Below are 19,224 nucleotides of genomic sequence, written 5' to 3'. Positions count from 1 at the left end.
TAGGGAGAATTAACATCATTAAAATATTCACACTTCCAAAAGCAAATACAGAGTCAACACAAATCCTATCAAGATACCAATGGTGCATCTTAAAGAACTATAACAAATAGTCCAAAAATGTGTAAGAAACCACAGAAGACCTAAAAGAGCAACAGCAATATTGAAAAAGAAGAATAAAGTTGGAAGAATAATCCTAACTGATATTAGCCTTGATTGGGGTGGCTCACTGGACACAGTGTTGGCCTGTACACCAAAGGGTTGCAGGTTTGATACCTGGTCAACGGCACATACCTGGGTTGCTGGTTCAATCCCTGCCCCATTTGGGGTGCGTGAGGGAGGCAACCAATTGATGTCTCTCTCACATTGATGTTTCTCTCTCTCCTCTCTCTCTCTGTGCTCCCTCTCTTCTACACTCTCTAGAAATCAATGGCAAAAATATCCTCCCATGAGGATTAACAACAACAACAAAAATGCTATCTAATATCAAAGTATACTAAAAGGCCATAGTAATCAAAACAGCTTGGCACTGGCATGAAAATAGGCAATTAAATCAATGGAACACAATAGAGAGCACAGAAATAAATTCACACAATTATGGTCAAGTAATATCTGAAAGCAAAAACATACAAAAGGATAAAGATTGCCTGCTTAATAAATTGTGCTGGGAACATTGGACAGATATGTGCAAAAAATAAATTAGTCCACCTTCTTACACCATACACAAGAATAAACTCAAAATTGATTAAAGGCTTAAATGTTAAACTTGAAACTATAAAAATCCTAGAAAGAAACATAGGCAGTAAAAGCTCACACATTTCTTTCTCATAGCACTATTTTTTCCCCCTGGTAGATCACCTCAGGCCAGGAAAACAAAAGAGAAAATAAACAAATGGGACTACATCAAACTAAAAAGCTTCTGCACAGCAAAGGAAACCGCCAACAAAATGAAAAGACAACCCACTGAGTAGAAGAACATATTTGCCAATGATACATAAGATAAAATGTTAATATCAAAAATTTGTAAAGACTTACAATACTAAGCACAAAACAAACAATCCAATTAATAAACAGGCAAAGGTCCTGAATAAACATTTCTCCAAAGAGGACATACAGATGGACAATATACCTATGAAAAGATGCTCAATGTCACTAATCATTAGGGAAATGCAAATTACGACCACAATGAGGTATCACCTCACACCTGTCAGAATGCCTGTTATCATAAATCAACAAACAAGTGTTGGTGAGAATGTGGTGAAAAGGGAAGCCTTGTGCAATGTTGGTGGGAATAAAGATTGGTGCAGCTACTGTGGAAAGCAGTATGGAGTTGCCTCAAAAAATTAAAAATGGAATTGCCTTCTGAGCCAGAGATTCCACTTCTGGGAATTTATCTAAAGAAACCCAAAATGCTAATTTAAAATAATATATGCAACCCCATGTTCATTGTAACATCCTATATAATAAAAGACTAATATGTGAATCGACCAAATGGTGGAATGACCGGTCACTGTGACACACACTGACCACCAGGGGGTAGATGCTCAACGCAGGAGCTGCCCCCTGGTGGTCAGTGTGCTACCACAGGGGGAACGCTGCTCAGCCAGAAGCCAGGCTCATGGCTGGCAAGTGGCAGGAGACTTTCCCCGCCTCTGCAGCAGCGCTAAGGATGCCTTGGGGGATGTCTGCCTGCCGGCTTAGGCCCGCTCACCCTGGCAGGTGGACATCCCCCAAGGGGTCCTGGTCTTCGAGAGGGTGAAAGCTGGGCTGAAGGATACCCCCCCGCAGTACACAAATGTTGTGCACTGGGCCTCTAGTTATTTATAATAACCAAAATTTGAAAGTAGCCCAAGTGTCTATCAGTATTATTGGATAAAACAGTTGTGGCAAATTTACACAATAGAATACCACTTGGCTATAAAAAGTAAGACAACGTTAACCTTTATGACAGCCTGGATGGAGCTGGAGAACATTATGTTATGTGAAATAAGCCAGTCAGAGAAAGGCAAGTATTATATGATTTTACTCATATGTGGAATCTAATGAATGAAATGAACTAGCAAGCAAACTACAGACAAACTCATAGAGAAGGGGCTGACAGCTTGGGAAGGAGGGGGGGAGGAAATGGGGTAAAAAGGTGAAGGAATTAAGAAAAAAATAAACTCATAGATAGACAACAGTATGGTGATTACCATAGGGAAAGGAGGGTCTGGGGGTAGGAGAAGGTAAAGAGGGTGGGGAGAAATGGTGATGGAAGGAAATATGACTGGGGGGGGGGGGACACACAATACAATATACAGATGGCCGGAATATAGAATTATACACCTGAAACCTATATCATGTTATTAACCAATGTCAACCCAATAAATTTGATCAGTAAATAGAAATTTTATTTTCCATTTTGGTTATTTACTAACTGCAATATTGAAAACATTGATGCAAACAAAATTACATGTCTAGTGATATAAATCTGGTTTTGATTTGTGGATGAATAATATGAATGTAGATATTTTGTTATTCTTTTTCTAAAATCATAGTTGTGCATTTATACAGAGAATCACAAAGTTCTAAAACTTCTTGTTTCCTTTTCTTCTTCTCTCTTAAGGCAAACATTGTAAACTCTCTTAGCTAATTCAATGTTTTTGTTTAACCACCATACCTCAAATTAATATAATTGCTTTTCTACTATTTAATTTTTAATTGAGGCATTAAGTAGTGACTTTACACTCTGGAGTATGTTGAGTTAGTTTTTATTTTTCCCTTAGTGTCTACCACACAAAGGCATCCATGATATTGGACTCACTCTCCTAATGCATGTATGGCATGGTATTACTAATTTTATGAGTAAGGACTTATAAGTGTATATAGCTACATTTGTATGTAACTATTTTTATGTCTAGAAGTGTATAGCTATAAAAATATGCCTTGGTGGGGGTGGGTGCATTTTTTTCTCTAATGGAGCAATGTGTGTCCTTTGTATACACATGAATTAGCTCTGGTAAATGTTGTGTGTTACTCTGTTATTTCTCAATTCTTAAAATCTCTCATCACAAGAAAAAAATTATAACTATATGAGGTGATAGATGTTAACTAAACTTATTGTAGATATAAAATATAATTTATAATCAACATGTTGTACATCTTCTATAACATATACAATCATTATGTTGAATATCTTAAACTAATATAATGTTATATGTCAATTATTTATATATATAAAAGCCTAAGTGACTGGAATGACTGAAATGACCAGTTTCTATGATGTGCACTGACCACCAGGGTCAGACGCTCAATGCAGGAGCTGTTCTCTGGTGGTCAGTGCACTCCCACGGCCAAGTTCCCCCAACTGGCCAACCTCCTGCTGCTGGGACAGGGATCCAGGGGTGTGTGGCGGCAGATGTGGCCCCTTTCCCAAGGGGGCTGAGGGCCGGCTCCCTCCTCACAGCCAGCTGCCAACCTCCCATGCCTTGTCTCTCCCTCCAGCCAGCAGGCCCCAATCGGCCCACTGCCCACCTGCTGCAGTGGTGGAGCGACAGTGACAGAAGAAGGAGTGGGGGAGGCAGGTAACCGCGTTGTGGTGGGGCACTGATGATGGTGGCATCGGCATCTGGCATCCATTCCTTCCATGCCCAGCTCAGTGACTGTTGCCTCCTCTCCAGCCCTGCCCTGATCAGCATGGCCTGGATCAGCCCTGATTGCTGGCCAGGCCTAGGGACCCTATCCGTGCATGAATTTCATGCACTGGGCCTCTGGTATATTAATAAAACTGGAAAAATAAAAAATAAAATTATTATAATTTGTTTATATGCTAGATCTTATTATTTAGCATACTAACAAAGTCCATATATTGTTACAAATTTATTTTTAAAAGTCTTCTAAATATTTCCATATTATGTTTCAATCATAATCCTATTTTTATATTATACAGTTAAACACAAAGAAAGGAATATTTACATGGATAAAGGAGGTTCTATTTAGAAGAATGATCAGTGGGTAAAATTTTAATAAATGCCCACATTTTAGGTATGTTTTAGAATAATGTTATTTTTGAGTTTTGCTCATTGTGAAAAAAGTTGCCAAATTTTTAAACATTTGATTTTATATATTTTTTATTTCATGTTATTTATTTTATATTTTTTTAAATTTTAGTAGTTTATTTTTGTTTTCTAACTCAGTCTCTCCTTCTAAAAAGAAGCATGAAATTTTTAAAAAGACTTCAGAATGTCTCAGTTGTTCTGTATGTTTTCTACTAGCTGTGATGGAAATGATCTAGGAAAGAATGGAATAATTTGCCATTCTAATTAGGCTATTGTAGAACTTAATTTGCTGCACTGTAATCACTATGATTTTCATTCTCTTTCAATGCAAATGTAAAGTTGAAAGAGAAAAACTCTACAGAGCAAAGTAACCAACAATCAATTATAAATATCTGGTGACACAATGTTTGAGGTGTAGAGTCATAGTTTACCTGGAGGAATGTGGGGGGATATACATAATCAAATATAGAATTTGACACTAGAATGAATTCCCACATATATTTGGTAAGTAATTCTTTAAAAGAACATACAATTAGATATATTAATTACACAATATCCCCATACAAAAGATAGACACTTTATTTTAATACCTTTCTACATTCAAAGTTTATTGAGTGTGAAATCTAAGAAAATATTTATTTAATAGGACATAAGAAGTAATCTACATTTTATAGTTGGTTACTAATTTCCTTATAGATAAGACACACTGAAATAGAATGGAAAACATGGACATAATCAAAATCATCTCAATAAAATAAAAGAAAGACCATTAGAGTTCTTTTCACTAGAAAAATAGTAGTATAATTTGTAGCCAAATAGGAAGTGAAAGGGAAATTACAAATGCTTTTAGAGACTGATAGGACTGAACCAAATGATTGTTCATTTTATGTTATCCGCTTAAGAATTTTTGGTACTAGAGGGAGAATAATAGAACAGCGATTGCATTTGTAAAGTGAATGAAAACTGAGTTTCTGTGTTGTTTATAACTGACATCATGAACTATAAAATAATTTTAAAAATTAAGAAAAATGAAGATGGATCATATATTTGAATACCCATGTAATTATGATTATTCCTATACTAACATGGTATTTTTCATTTTTGTTACCAAATTAATTTTATAGTTTCTTAGGAGAAAATTTAAACTTAAAGCATATATTAGTTGAAAGTATGTTAAAATTATTGACAAGTGATATACATGCATCAGTGTTTCAAGATATTTAATCAATGTTTTGGTCTATGTTCAAATCACTCCAAACCATGTTCAATTTCTTCTCCTTTTAAATTTGACTATTTTGCAGGTATTCAATTCCATCTCAAAGTGATGCTTTGTTGGATATTTTCCCAACCTGCTGTGATAGTAAGCTAGGCTGGACTTATAAAAGACTGCCAACAACTCTAACTGGCATGTATTCAAAGTGGTTATGAAGGGGATTGTCTGGCTTGAAATCCACCTGAGGAGCCTAACAATTTTTAAGCCATTAACTCAACTCTTCCTCCTATGGAGAAAATCAGAAGATGGTCTCTAAGGCTGTAGCAACAAAACAAAAGTATTGTCCAATTAGATTTTATTTTTGCCCTATGTTGCTTCTATTCCTTTATTACATTCCATGGAGTGAAATATCAGGGAACATCTAAAAATATTCTATTTTAAGAAATTCTTAAAAGTGTCTCTCCAGGAATTCTCAAAAGGTATGTCAATCTAAGACTATGCAATAGTCTCAGATTGGGTTGACTTTTATCTTATCATTTGCAGATTTGATCTTCAAATACCAGTAGTTGAGTTTGCATTATGCCATAGTTCTTTGAGTAATCAACCCACAGCTTCATAGAAACAGAGCTTAGATTAAAATTGATCTTTACTGTCTCTATGGTTCTCAATAATTAGATTCCTTGGAAACACCCACTAAAATGATTTACTTTCTCTCTGCTCATGTCTCCTTTTTAAATTAATAAATCAGGGACACAATTTTCAAATTTGAATAATAATAATAATCTTACATAATAATAGACAGATATGTAAATTGACCGTACCTCTCCTACGCTCACAGCCAATCAGAGTGAGTATACAAATTAGAAGGCCAAAGATGGCAGCCGCCCAGCTGCTCCAGGCATGGAGTAGCCAGGTAGGGCAGGATGCCTGCTATGAGAGGGAGGGCAGGGGCGAAGGGATCTACAGGAGCAGAGTGCCGCAGCAAAGACAAGACTGCAGACTCCAGAGTCTGCAGCAAAGACGAAGAAGGCAGTCTCTGGCCAGGGCTAAGGCCTGAGTCCTGGGTGTCGGAGGAAAACCAGTGCTGGAAGCCAAGGGAAGGAAGGCCTATTGCACGAATCTCTTCGTGCAATGGGCCTCTAGTAATAATGATAATAACAGTAAAATGAGACTATGGTTATCTTACTTCTTATCATCCTGTGTAATTATGAGTAATTTAGATCAAGCTTATAGATGAGTATAGTGTCTACATAGCTTCTTTCAATTAATCATTACAAAAGTTTATATTATGTGAAAAAAATCTCATAAATCACTAGTACTATATATTCTACTTAAACATTTAAAAGTATTAGCAGTAAAACACTTGGATATATATTGCATTTTATTTACTAGTATTTATTGGTTTTCAGTATATGCCACTATCTGTGTAAGGTATAGAGGACATAAAAGTAAACAAAGCAGGTATTCTTAATATATATATATATATATATATATATATATATATATATTAATCAAGAAGATACAAAATAAACAAATACATACTTGTTTTGACATAGAACAAATGAATAATTTATTTAACAATCTGTGTCTAAAGGTTGGCAAACCTTGTTCCATGGATGGTAAATGACTGTGTTACTTTCAAAGTTCCTCTGGTAGGCCATCTTATGTAAAATGTCAACATATATGGCCAAGAAGATTTTGCTCATGCAAAGATAACTGTTTCTCTTGAAGCCCCCATCACCTCAGAAATTTTTGTTTTGTAATTGACAGTTGAGAAAGAATAACAGGGGCATCATTGCATATTATATGGCATTTATTGAAAGCACTTATATTGCTGGGACTACTCTAAGTACTGAAACTATTGAAAAAATACATGCTCCTTTAATTCTCAGAGAAGCCTTGTGAACTCTTTTATAGGTAAGAACTCCGAGGAATAGAAAGATTGTGTAATTTACCTAAAATTGCATAGCTGTTAAGTGAGAATTGGTCTATGTAATTTGAGATATTGTAAGCCGTATATTTAATTCTTTTTCAATTACTACAATTAAGAATCTATTGAATAAATGTAACTGAAGGAGGAAAGTCTAATACTGCCAGGATTAGAAAAAATGAAGTAAAATAAATGGTTCCAGGAAAAAAGTATTTTTCTGAAGTAACTGGAAAAGATGAAAATGATTTTTAAAATAGATACATCTAAATGATAAATATGGGAAAGAAGATTTACTGGTGAATGCCCAGAAGTTATCAACTCTAAAATTCACAAGAAGTAAGGAAAGAGGGATTTAACTAATTACAAATTCATAGCTGTGAAACCTCCTCCTGAAAGAACAGAGGACTTGGCATGGAAGCAAAAGTAAAAACTACAAAGGAAATGTAGCCTGCACAGAGCAGGTGCTAACATCCTATCTAATAAAAGAGTATATGCAAATTGACCATACTTCCGCTACACCCACAAGCCACACCCACCAGCCAATCAGGATCGAGTATTCAAATTAACCCAACCAAGATGGCTGCAGCCACAGAGAGAGCAGGAGGCTTGGGTTTCCCCAGCAATGGAGGAAGCCAAGCTTTCTGCCTGCCCTGACCTGCCTTGGCCTCTGCTTAAGGCTACAAAGTTTCAATTATAGAAGATAAATAAATCCCAACAAAAATGGCAGCAGCCACAGAGCTGGAGAGAGCAGGAGGCTTGACTTGCCCTGGGCGATGGAGGAAGCCAAGTTTCCGCAGCCCTGGCCTGGCTTGGCCTCTGCTTAAGGCTACAAAGTTTCAATTATAAAAGATAAATAAATCCCAACAAAATTGGCTGTGGTCTTGGAGCCAGCAGGAGGCTTGGTTCTGCTCAAGGTTACAAAGTTTCAATTATAGAAGTAAAATAAATCCCAGATCCCAGGGGCTCCACTTGGGTCACCAGGGGGCGTGGCCAGCCTGAAAACCACCACAGGCCCCTCGCCCAGGCTGCCCCATGTCCCAAGGGAACCCCCACCCTGATCCGGGACACCCTTTAGGGCAAACCAGCTGGCCCCCACTCATGCACCAGGCCTCTATCCTATCTAATCCTATCTAATAAAAGAGTAATATGCAGATTGACCATCACTCCAACACACAAGATGGCTGCCCCCATGTGGACACAAGATGGCCACCACAAGATGGCTGCCACAAGATGGCCAGCAAGGGAGGGCAGTTGGGGGGGACCAGGTCTGAAAGAGAGGGCAGTTGGGGGTGACCAGGCTGGTAGAGGAGGGAAGTTGTGGGTGACTGGGCCTGCAGGGAAGGGCAGTTGAGGGGGAGCCAGGCCTGCAGGGGAGAGCAGTTGGAGGGGACCAGGCCTGCAGGGGAGGGCAGTTAGGGGCAAACAGGCTGGCAGGAGAGTAGTTAGGCATCAATCAGGCTGGCAGGGGAGTGGTTAGGGGGTGATCAGGCTGGCAGGTAGAAGCGGTTAGGGGCAATCAGGAAAGCAGGCAGGTGAGCGGTTGGGAGCCAGCAGTCTTGGATTGTGAGAGGGATCCCAGATTGGAGAGGGTGCAGGCTGGGCCGAGGGACACACCCCCGTGCATGAATTTTGTGCACCGGGCCTCTCGTTTTTAATAATAACACAACTTGGGCACTTATACCATGAATACAATTTATTAAAAATCACATGTCGCTGAAACCGGTTTGGCTCAGTGGATAGAGCATCGGCCTGCGGACTGAAAGGTCCCAGGTTTGATTCCGGTCAAGGGCATGTACCTCAGTTGCGGGCACATCCCCGGTAGGGGGTGTGCAGGAGGCAGCTGGTCGATGTCTCTCTATCATCGATGTTTCTAGCTCTCTATCCCTCTCCCTTCCTCTCTGTAAAAAATCAATAAAATATATTTAAAAAATTAAAATAAAAAAATAAATAAAATAAAATAAAAATCACATGTCCCATGTGATAGCATTTCTTTCCTGCCCAACAGGAGAATCTTATTTCAGTTAGCACTCAATCTGGAATATAGTATTACTTTCTCAAAGCCAACTAGATTCATCATGTCTCTTATTGCTACTGTGACAATATAGCACTCTGTATGCTGATCAGGCAGAATACAGAGGCAAGTAGCCAAAGAACAAAGAATATATATTAGAAAAAGACAAACAAATCAGTAAAAATTAAGTAAAGAAAGTATATTCCCTAGGAACATGGCAGATGTTTTGTATATGAGGTTGAGTAATAATACTTCCTTAGTAATGTAACTGAGTATATCTTCAAAGATGTCTATATACAGGTAATGTAAAAATCTATATCTTTATGTCCTCTTTGGAGAAGTATCAATTCAGGTCCTTTGCCTATTTTTTTTTAAATTACATATGGCCAAGAGACAAATGAATATATGTTCAACATAAGTAATCATGAGAGAAATACAAATTAAAACTGCAATGATATATCACCTCACACCTGTCATAATGGCTATCATCAATATATAAAAAACAACAAGTGCTGGCAAGGATGTGGAAAAGAGTGGATGCTTATACACTGTTTATGGGAATAAAGATTGGTGCAGCCACTGTGGAAAACAGTATGGAGTTTCCTCAAAAAATTAAATATGGAACTGCTTTATGACCGAGCGATTTTGCTTCTTGTGATATAGCCAAAGAAACCAGAAACACCAATTGAAAAGACTATATGAACCCCTATGGTCATTTCAGTGTTATTTACAATAGCCAAGATTTGGAAGCAGCCCAAGTATCCATCAGTAGATGAGTGAATAAAAAAGCTGTGGTACAGTTACACAATTGAATACTATTTGGCCTTGAAAAGGAAGACAATTTTACAATTTGCAGCAGCATGGATGGACCTGGATGGACCATGGATGGACCTTATGCTAAGTGAAGTAAGCCAGTCAGAGAAAGACAAGTACCATATGATTTCCTCATCTGTGGAATCTAATAAACAAAATGAACTAACAAAATAGAAACAGACTCATAGAGAGCAGGCTGACATCTTTGGGAGCGGGTGAGGAGGGGGCATTGAGGGATTGAGCAAAAAAAGAGAGAAAGAACTCATAGACACAGACATAGTATGGTAATTGGCAGGGGGAGGTGGACTGGGGGGAGATGGAAGAGTCTAGACGAGGGATAAGTGATGATGGACAGATACTTGACTTGGGGTGGTGAGCACACACTACAGTATCCAGATGATGTATTATAGAATTGTGCACTGAAACAATATATAATTTTGTTAACTAGTGTCACCCCAATAAATTTAATAAAAAGGACAAATAGAACTATATTCTTAACAAAGGATACCTAATACATCCACAGTCACACACACACATAAATCTAAACCTGTTTCTTCGTCTATTTTCAGAGATAAATAATAATATTTACACTTACAGAGCCTCGGAGAATATAACAAGTACCCAGCTAGGTATAAAAAATAAGGAAATAAAGGAATGAAAGTCTGAGCTCCAGCCTTTATACAGGGGAAAGAGAAGTAATTAAAATATGTTCACTAGCATATTGGCCATGACAAAGTAAATGATGTAAAATTAGCTCTTCTTCTAAAACAAGAAAATGGAAGAAAAGTTAAATGGTTACCTTTTCATGTATTATAAAACAAAGCCAGCACAAGCCTGTTTTTCATGAGAAATAAAGGGACATGAGGTGAACCATACAATCATTGTGTGTGTATATATGGAGGGGGTAGGTTCTTGTTGTTAAACTGGAAGCATTTACTACATCCTCATCACAGAAAACATGAACCCAATCAGAGCCTTGAAAACTTGGTAAGGTGAGGAGACAGAAAAAGTTTTGAACAGTGAGCTAACTGGGATTTGAGGTGCAGCGTAATTAAATCTGCCTAGAATAACCTTCAATCCTGATTTCAATTCTAAGCAACACATACATAAAATGATGCCAATTAGGTCAACCAAAGAATAACTACCACGAGAAGATTAACTACCAAAGTATGTAACCTGAAGAACTCCAAGATCTCATTAAATTAAGAGAATTCATGATATAAACAACCAGTGGGTAGAGACCCTGCTGAATATATGTGGCATTCAATAGATATTTCAGAAAGGCCATAAATTATGGGTAGGGCTAAAGCCAGTTCTAGAACAAAAGATACCTGTGTTCACAAACCTGGAAAATAAGCCGCAAAAGGATCAAGGTAATCAAAACAAAACACAATACTCTTTTTAAAAACAATCCACGTATATAACAATATTCATAATGTCTAGTATAATTACAGTATATATTTCTAGACAAGTAAACAGGCAGAGATTTCTATCCCATGAGCAGAAACAATAATTTACTAGCATCAAAACATATAAATAGCAGATATTATGAATGAGAAAACTCTAGCTTTAAAATCTTTAAGCTATATATATATGTGTATATGTGTGTATATATATATATGTGTGTGTGTGTGTATATATATATATATATATATATATATATATATATATATATAATTAGTTCATTTATATTATTTATATGTATGGGTCATCTTTGATTCACATATATGAGTCAAATCATCATAGGTGATTTATATTACTAATGAATTATATATATGGACATGGAGGAAAAATAAACATAATGAAGACTATAAGAAAAAGCCAAATGGAAATTCTACAAAATTCTAAATAAAACTTCACTCAATGGTCAACAACATATTAGAGACTTCAGAAAAAAAAAGATCAAACCCATGAATGTGAATAAAGAGCAAGAGAAACTATCTAAATTAAAATATAGATAGCAAAAAGTGCTAAAAGAAAAAAATGAAACAAACAAAAATCTAATCAGTCTGTGGGATAATATCAAATAACCCACCATTGATTTAGTGAGAATCCCAGAAAGAAAGGATGTTAAGGAAAGAGCAAAAAAAAGTATTTGAAGTAATAATGGAAAAAACAATTCCCTGATTCAATGAAAATCTTAAAAATATATATTCAATAAAATAAAAAAGCACAAATAATAAAATATCAAGATGGATTTAAATAAAGTTTTTGAAAAATAATGATAAAGAGAAACACTATGAAAGATCAGAGCAAAAATAAATGAGAGAGACTTAAAAAGAAATCCAAAAGATCAATGAAACCAATAACTGGTTCTTTGAAAAGATGAACAAGTCATTAAAGAGATGCATATTACTAAAATAACAATGAGGTAGCACCTCACACCTATCAGAATGGCTATCATCAATATATCAACAAATGACAAGTGCTGGCAATAATGTGGAGAAAGGGAACCCTAGTACACTGCTAGTGGGAATGGAGACTGGTGCAGCCACTATGGAAAACCATATGCGGTTTCCTCAAAAAATTAAAAATGGAGCTGCCACTTGACCCAGCTATCCCACTTCTAAGAATATATCTTAAGAAACACAAAACACCAATCAGAAAAAATATATGCACCCTTATGTTCATAGCAGTATAATTTACATTAGCTAAGATCTGGAAACAACCCAAGTGCCCATCAGTAGGTGAGTGTATTAAAAAGCTGTTATACATTTACATCATGGAATACTATGTAGCAGTAATAAAGAAGGATCTTTTACCCTTTGAGACAGCATTGACAGACCTGAAGAATATTATGTTAAGTGAAATAAGCCAGTCAGAAAAAAATAAGTATCACGTGATCTCACTCATGTGTGGAACCTAATGAAAAAAATAATCTGATGAACAAAATAGATCCAAAGACACAGAAGCATGGAACAGACTGTGGAATCTTGGAGGGAAAGTGGGGGTAGGGAATGGGTGTGAAGAGATAAACCAAATAACTTGTATGCATAAATGCATAACCCATTGACATAGACAATAGTGTGGTGAAGGCCTAGGGTGGGGGAAGGGAGTGATCTAGAAGGGGTCAATGATGGAAAAAGGGGACATATGTAATACTTTCAACAATAAAGATTTTTAAAAAAGAAAGAGAAAGACTATGAAAAACAACCAAAAGGGGGAAAGGGGATAAAATTCACACATTATGTAAAAAGACTAACTATAAGAATGACATGTACTATTTATTCAAAAATAATGCAAAGTATGAAAATTAAATATCATACTTTAGGTGTCAAAAATCTAATAAACTAGGATTCTATACTTATTAATTATACTTCAAAAATGAAGAAAAAAATCAGCATTTTCCCAGGTAATTTATTTTTCTTTTGATTTTAAATATTTTTTATTATTAAATTACAATTGACATAATATTATATTAGTTTCAGGACTACAACTCAGTGATTAGATGTTATATAATTTAGTAAGTGATCACCCCGATAAATCTAGTATCCATCTGACACCTACATATTTATTACAATATTATTGACTATAATTCCCATGCTGTACTTTCCATCTCAAGTACTATTCTGTAACTACCAATTTGTACTTCTGACTCCAATCATTTTACCCAGTCCCCCAACCCACCTTCCATCTGGCAATCATCAGTCTGTTATCTATATCTATGAGTCTAGTTCTGTTCAGTTTGATCATTTATTTCTTTAGGTTCCAAATATAAGTGAAATCATCTGCCATATGTCTTTTTCTGTGTTACTTATTTCACTCAGTACAAGACCCTATAAGTGTATTCATGATTTGGCAGATGGCAAGATTTAATTCATTTTAAATGCTGAGTCATATTCCATTGTATATATACATTGCTTCTTCTTTATCCATTCACCTATTGATGGATACTTAGGTTGTTTCTATACCTTATCTATTGAAAATAATGTTGCAATGAGCATATAAATGTATATGGTTTTTTGATTTAGTGTTTTGGCTTTCTTTCGTTAATACTCAGAAATTGAATTTCTGTGTCCCTGTTATATAGCTTTTGTTTTCAAGTCTATTTTGTCTAGTACAAGTATTGCTACACCAGTCCTGGGTGGGTAGCTCAGTTGACTAAAGCATCAACCAATTATGGCAAGGTTGCTGGTTTGATCTCTAGTCAGGGCACATACAAAAAGCAACAAATGAATGCATAAATAAGTGAAACAACAGCCCAGCCAGCATGGCTCAGTGATTGAGCAATTACCTATGAATCAGAAGGTCATGGTTTGATTCCTGGTCAGGGTACATGACCAGGTTGCAGGCTTGATCCCTGTGTGGGGCTTATGGAAGGCAGCCAATCTATGATTCTCTCTCATCATTGATATTTCTATCTTTCTCTCCCTCTCCCTTCTTCTCTAAAATCAATAAAAATATATTTTAAAAAATAAGCTGAAAAACAAATCCATGTTTGTCCCTCTCTCTCTCTTTCTTATCCCCTCTCTAAAATCAATACATGAAAAATTTTAAAACACACAAAAAATATTGAATAAAAAAAATCTAGCTATCCCAGGTTTTTTCTGTTAGTTTGTTTCCATTTTCATAAACTATATTTTCTCATCCCTTTTCTTTCAGTCTGTGTGTGCCTTTCTATCTGAAGTGAGTTGCTTATAGGCAACATATGTCAGGGTCTTATTTTGTTATCCATTCAGCCTCTAGATGTCTTTTGATCCATTTGAATTTAACCCATTTAATCTATTTGCATTTAAAGTAATTGTTAATAGATATGTATTTATTGCCATTTTATTATTTATAATTTTGATCTTTCTGTCTTGATAATTAAGACCCTTTAACATTTCTTTAAATACTGGTTTGGTGGTTTTGAATTTCTTTTATTTTTTCTTGTCTGGGAATCTCTTTATGTGTCTTTCCATTCAAATAATGTGTTGGTTAGAGTAATCTTGGTTTTAAGTTCTTGCTTTTCTTGAATATTTCTTGTTGATCACTTTTGGCCTGAAAAGTTTCTGCTGACAGTCTTATGGGTGCTCCCCTGTAGATAAATAATTGCTTTTTTCTTGATGCTCTTAAGATTGTTTATTTGTCTTTAACCTTTGACCTTTTAATTATGATGTGTCTTGGCATGCACCTCTTTGGGTTCTTCTTGTTTGAGACTCTGCAATTTATGGACTTGTATGTCTATCTCTTTCACTAGGTTAGGGAAGTTTTTAATCATTATTTTTTCACATAGATTTTTCAAATCCTTGGTCTTTCTCTTCTTCTGGTACCTTCACAATGTGACTGTTGTTACTCTTAATGTTGTCTCAGAGGCTTCTTATACTATCCTTATATTTTTATTCTTTTTCTCTTCAGATGAAGTGTTTTCTGCTTCCTTATCTTCCAAATCATTAATTTGATCCTCTGCTTCATCTACTCCACTGTTGATTCCCTGTAATATATTCTTCATTTCAGTTAGTGTATTCTTTATTTCTGACTGGTTGTTATTATGTTTTCTATCTTATTGGTGAAGTTAGAAGCTTATTTACTCTTCCCCTAAGTTTATTAAGTATCCTTATACCAAGTGTTTTTAACTTTGTATCTGCTCAATTGCTTCTCTCCATTTTGTTAGTTCTTTTTCTGGAGTTTGATTCTAATCATTCATTTTGGACATGTTTATATTTCTCCTCATTTGACAGCCTCCCTGTATTTGTTTCTATGTAGAATGTAGAGCTGCATGTCTCCCAGGCTTGGAGGAGTGGCCTTATATAGTAGGTGTCCTATCGGTCCCAGTGACACAGCCTTCCAGATCTTCTGATCTGGGCACTCCAGCTGCACCAACTTATGGGGCTGTGTGTACCCTTCTGCTGTAGTTGATCCATAATTGCTGTGGGCATTTCAATGGGAGGAATTTGCCCCAGGCTGATTGGCTGTAGAGACTGGCTGCAACCACTGTGGAGGATTTTCTGTGCGGGGGATGACCCCAAGGATTAAGACTTACTTTAGTGGGGCTCTGATGTTTGCTGAGACTGCCCCTTGAGTGTGTATCTTGTGGAGGTGGTTGGGTAGTGCTTTGATATAGTATAAAGCTCTTCTCTGGGTGAACTGTCTCTGGGGCCTCCTGGGAGGTACAGACTAAGATCAGTCATTATCTGTGCCCTGTCTGGGGCCATTCAGCATGAGCTACAAATTTATCTGTAGATGGAGGCTACTTGTGCAGGTACTGGAGGTGTCTAGGAGAGGCCAAGCTCTGAACCAAGGCCAGCTGCCACTAGTGCTAGATCTGAGGCCACTTAGCTAGAGGCAGGCAACATACTGGGGTCAGATACTGCTTATTTGAAAGATTTTAGGAAAGTCTGAAGCATGATCCTAGACAGCCTGTTTATTTGGAAAAGCCACTGGAAATTGCTCAGTGGGGCTCAAAAGTTGAGTGGGATAGGGTCTCAGAGAACCACCAGGGCTGGGCCAAAAGTGTGAACCATTGGATGGAAACTCAGATATGGTGCCTGTATTAAGGCTCTGTGTGGAGTAGGCCTCAGAAAAGAAACAATGGCCTCTGTCAGCAATTCTGTTGGGGAGACAGCTGCCCCAACAGGTCTCACCATGATGCCAGACAATTCAGTTCACCCCTGTATGTCCCTGGTGTCCTTCCAGCTGCTGCCCCAGTGCAGAGCAAGTGAGTCTGAGTACTGTGCTTGGGGCACTTAAGAGGAACTTCCTGGGGTGCCAGTAGCACTCCATCTTCCTCAGCCACAATCCCCACTAGTTTCTACAGTCAGAAGTTATGGGGACTTCTTTTCTTGGCACTGGAACCCTTGGTTGGGGGGCTTGTTGTGGAGCTCCTCAGGGGGGACATCCGCAGCTTAGCTATCCCTCCTGATTTTTAATGTCCACACATGGGTGTGGGACAAGCCCATTCTGTGTCTCTGCCCTGCCTACCAGCCTTAATCTTTTTTTTTTTTTTTTTTTTTTTTTTATTGATTACAGGGAGTGAGAAAAGAAAACACATCCTGTGTTCATGGATTGGAAAAATCAACAGAGTTCAAATGGCCATAATACCCAAAGCAGTATACAGATTTAATGCAATTCCCCTCAAAACCCCAATGTCATGTTTTTATAATGAAATAGAATAAGAAATCATCAGATTTGTATGGAACCACATAAGACCCTGAATAGCCAAAGCAATCCTGAGAAGAAAGAACAAAGCTGGAGGTATCACACTACCTGACTTCAGATTATACTACAGAGATGCAATAATCAAAACAACATGGTATTGGCATAGAAACAGATACACAGAACAGAATAGATAACCCAGATATAAAACTACATGTATATGGGTAGATAATTTTTTTTTTTAATATTTTAACTTTTTTTTTTTTAAATATATTTTATTGATTTTTTACAGAGTGGAAGAGAGAGGGATAGAGAGCTAGAAACATCGATGAGAGAGAAACATCGATCAGCTGCCTCCTGCACACCCCCTACTGGGGATGTGTTCGCAACCAAGGTACATGCCCTTGACCAGAATCGAACCTGGGACCCTTGAGTCCGCAGGCCGACGCTCTATCCACTGAGCCAAACCAGTCTCGGCTGGGTAGATAATTTTTGACAAAGGAGCCAGAAACACAAAATTGAGTAAAGCTGGTATCTTCAATAAATGGTAAATTGGGAAAATTGGAAAGCCACATGCAAAAGAATGAAACTGTATTATAGTTTGTCCCCATGTACAAAAATTAACTCAAAATGGATCAAAGACCTAGATATAAAACCCAAAACAATAAGTTACATAGAAGAAAACATAGGTATCAAGCTTATGAACCTTAGCTGTAGAGAACATTTTATAGATTTGACCCCAAAGGGAAGGGAAGTAAAGGCAAAAATAAATGAATGGGACTATATCAAACTAAAAAGCTTCTGCACAGCAAAATAGATTGACAACAAAACAAAGAGGCAGCCAACCAAATGGAAGATGATATTCGCAATCAGTAGCTCTAATAATGGTTTAATTTCCAACATATATAAAGAACTCCTAAAACTCAACAATAAACAAACAACCCAATAAATAAAAAAAATGGACAGATGACCTGAACAGACACCTCTCCCAAGAAGACATACAAACAGCCAATAGGTCTATTATAAGATGTTTAACCTCACTAGCAATTAAGGAAATGCAAATCAAAACTATAATGAGATACTACCTCACACCTGCTAGAATGATTATCATCATCAAGACAAGTAATAAGTGTTGGAGATCTTGTGGAGAAAAGGGAACCCTCATTCACTGCTAGTGTGTATGGTAGACTGGAACAACCACTATGGAAAATAGTCTGGCCAATCCTCAAAAAATTAAGAATAGAACTACCATACTACCTAGCGATCTGTCTCCTGGGTGTATACCTGAAAAACTAGAAAACATGTATTTGCAAAGATATATGTACCCCTATGTTCGTTGCAGCATCATTCACGGTAGCCATGATGTGGAAATAACCAAAGTGTCCTGCAATAGAGGACTGGATAAAGAAGATGCAGTACATATACACAATGGGATATTACTCAGTTGTAAGAAAGGATGAAATACTGCTATTTGCAACACGATGGATGGACCTTGAGAATATTATGCTAATAAAATAAGTCAGTCAGAAAAAACTAAGAACCATATGATTTCACTCACATGTGGGATATAAAACTGAAACTTGTGAACACAAACAGCAGTGTGGTGGTTGCCAGAGGGAAGGGGTGAAAAGAGAAGGGTGTCCTAATATATGGTGATAGGAGATTTGACTTGGGGTGATGGGCTCACAGTACAGATATAGAAACATAAAAAGCCTCACCTGAAACCTACATGATCATATTAACCAATGTCATCCCAATAAATTTAATAAAAAGCCTTTAGCTAAAATAAACAATGAAAAAGAAGGCATTGAATAAATTACTATACAAAATTGAAAAATTATATTTATGTTATGTGATAAAAACAAAACTGGGTGCTACTTGAAATTTCCTTTGGATTGAATTCTTGATAAAAACTAAAAGGAAAGACAAAAAGTTTGACACTAGGGAGAAGAAACCTTTATAATGTGATGTTGACTTTTATATTGGCTCCAGGTCATGTCCTTGATGTTCATTGAAAAGGAAATATGTTTTTATTCAGTGATTGCTTATTTATAATGAACTGCTAACATTTGTTAATTTTATACTTTACTCATTACATTTATAACTCTGCTGAAGGTGTTACTTTTCTGCAGGAGCATTTTCTCCAGGA

This window comes from Eptesicus fuscus, chromosome 8, assembly GCF_027574615.1.
Source record: "Eptesicus fuscus isolate TK198812 chromosome 8, DD_ASM_mEF_20220401, whole genome shotgun sequence".
Classification (NCBI taxonomy): domain Eukaryota; kingdom Metazoa; phylum Chordata; class Mammalia; order Chiroptera; family Vespertilionidae; genus Eptesicus; species Eptesicus fuscus.
The sequence above is the reverse complement of the archived record's forward strand: the minus strand, read 5'-3'. Positions refer to the sequence as shown.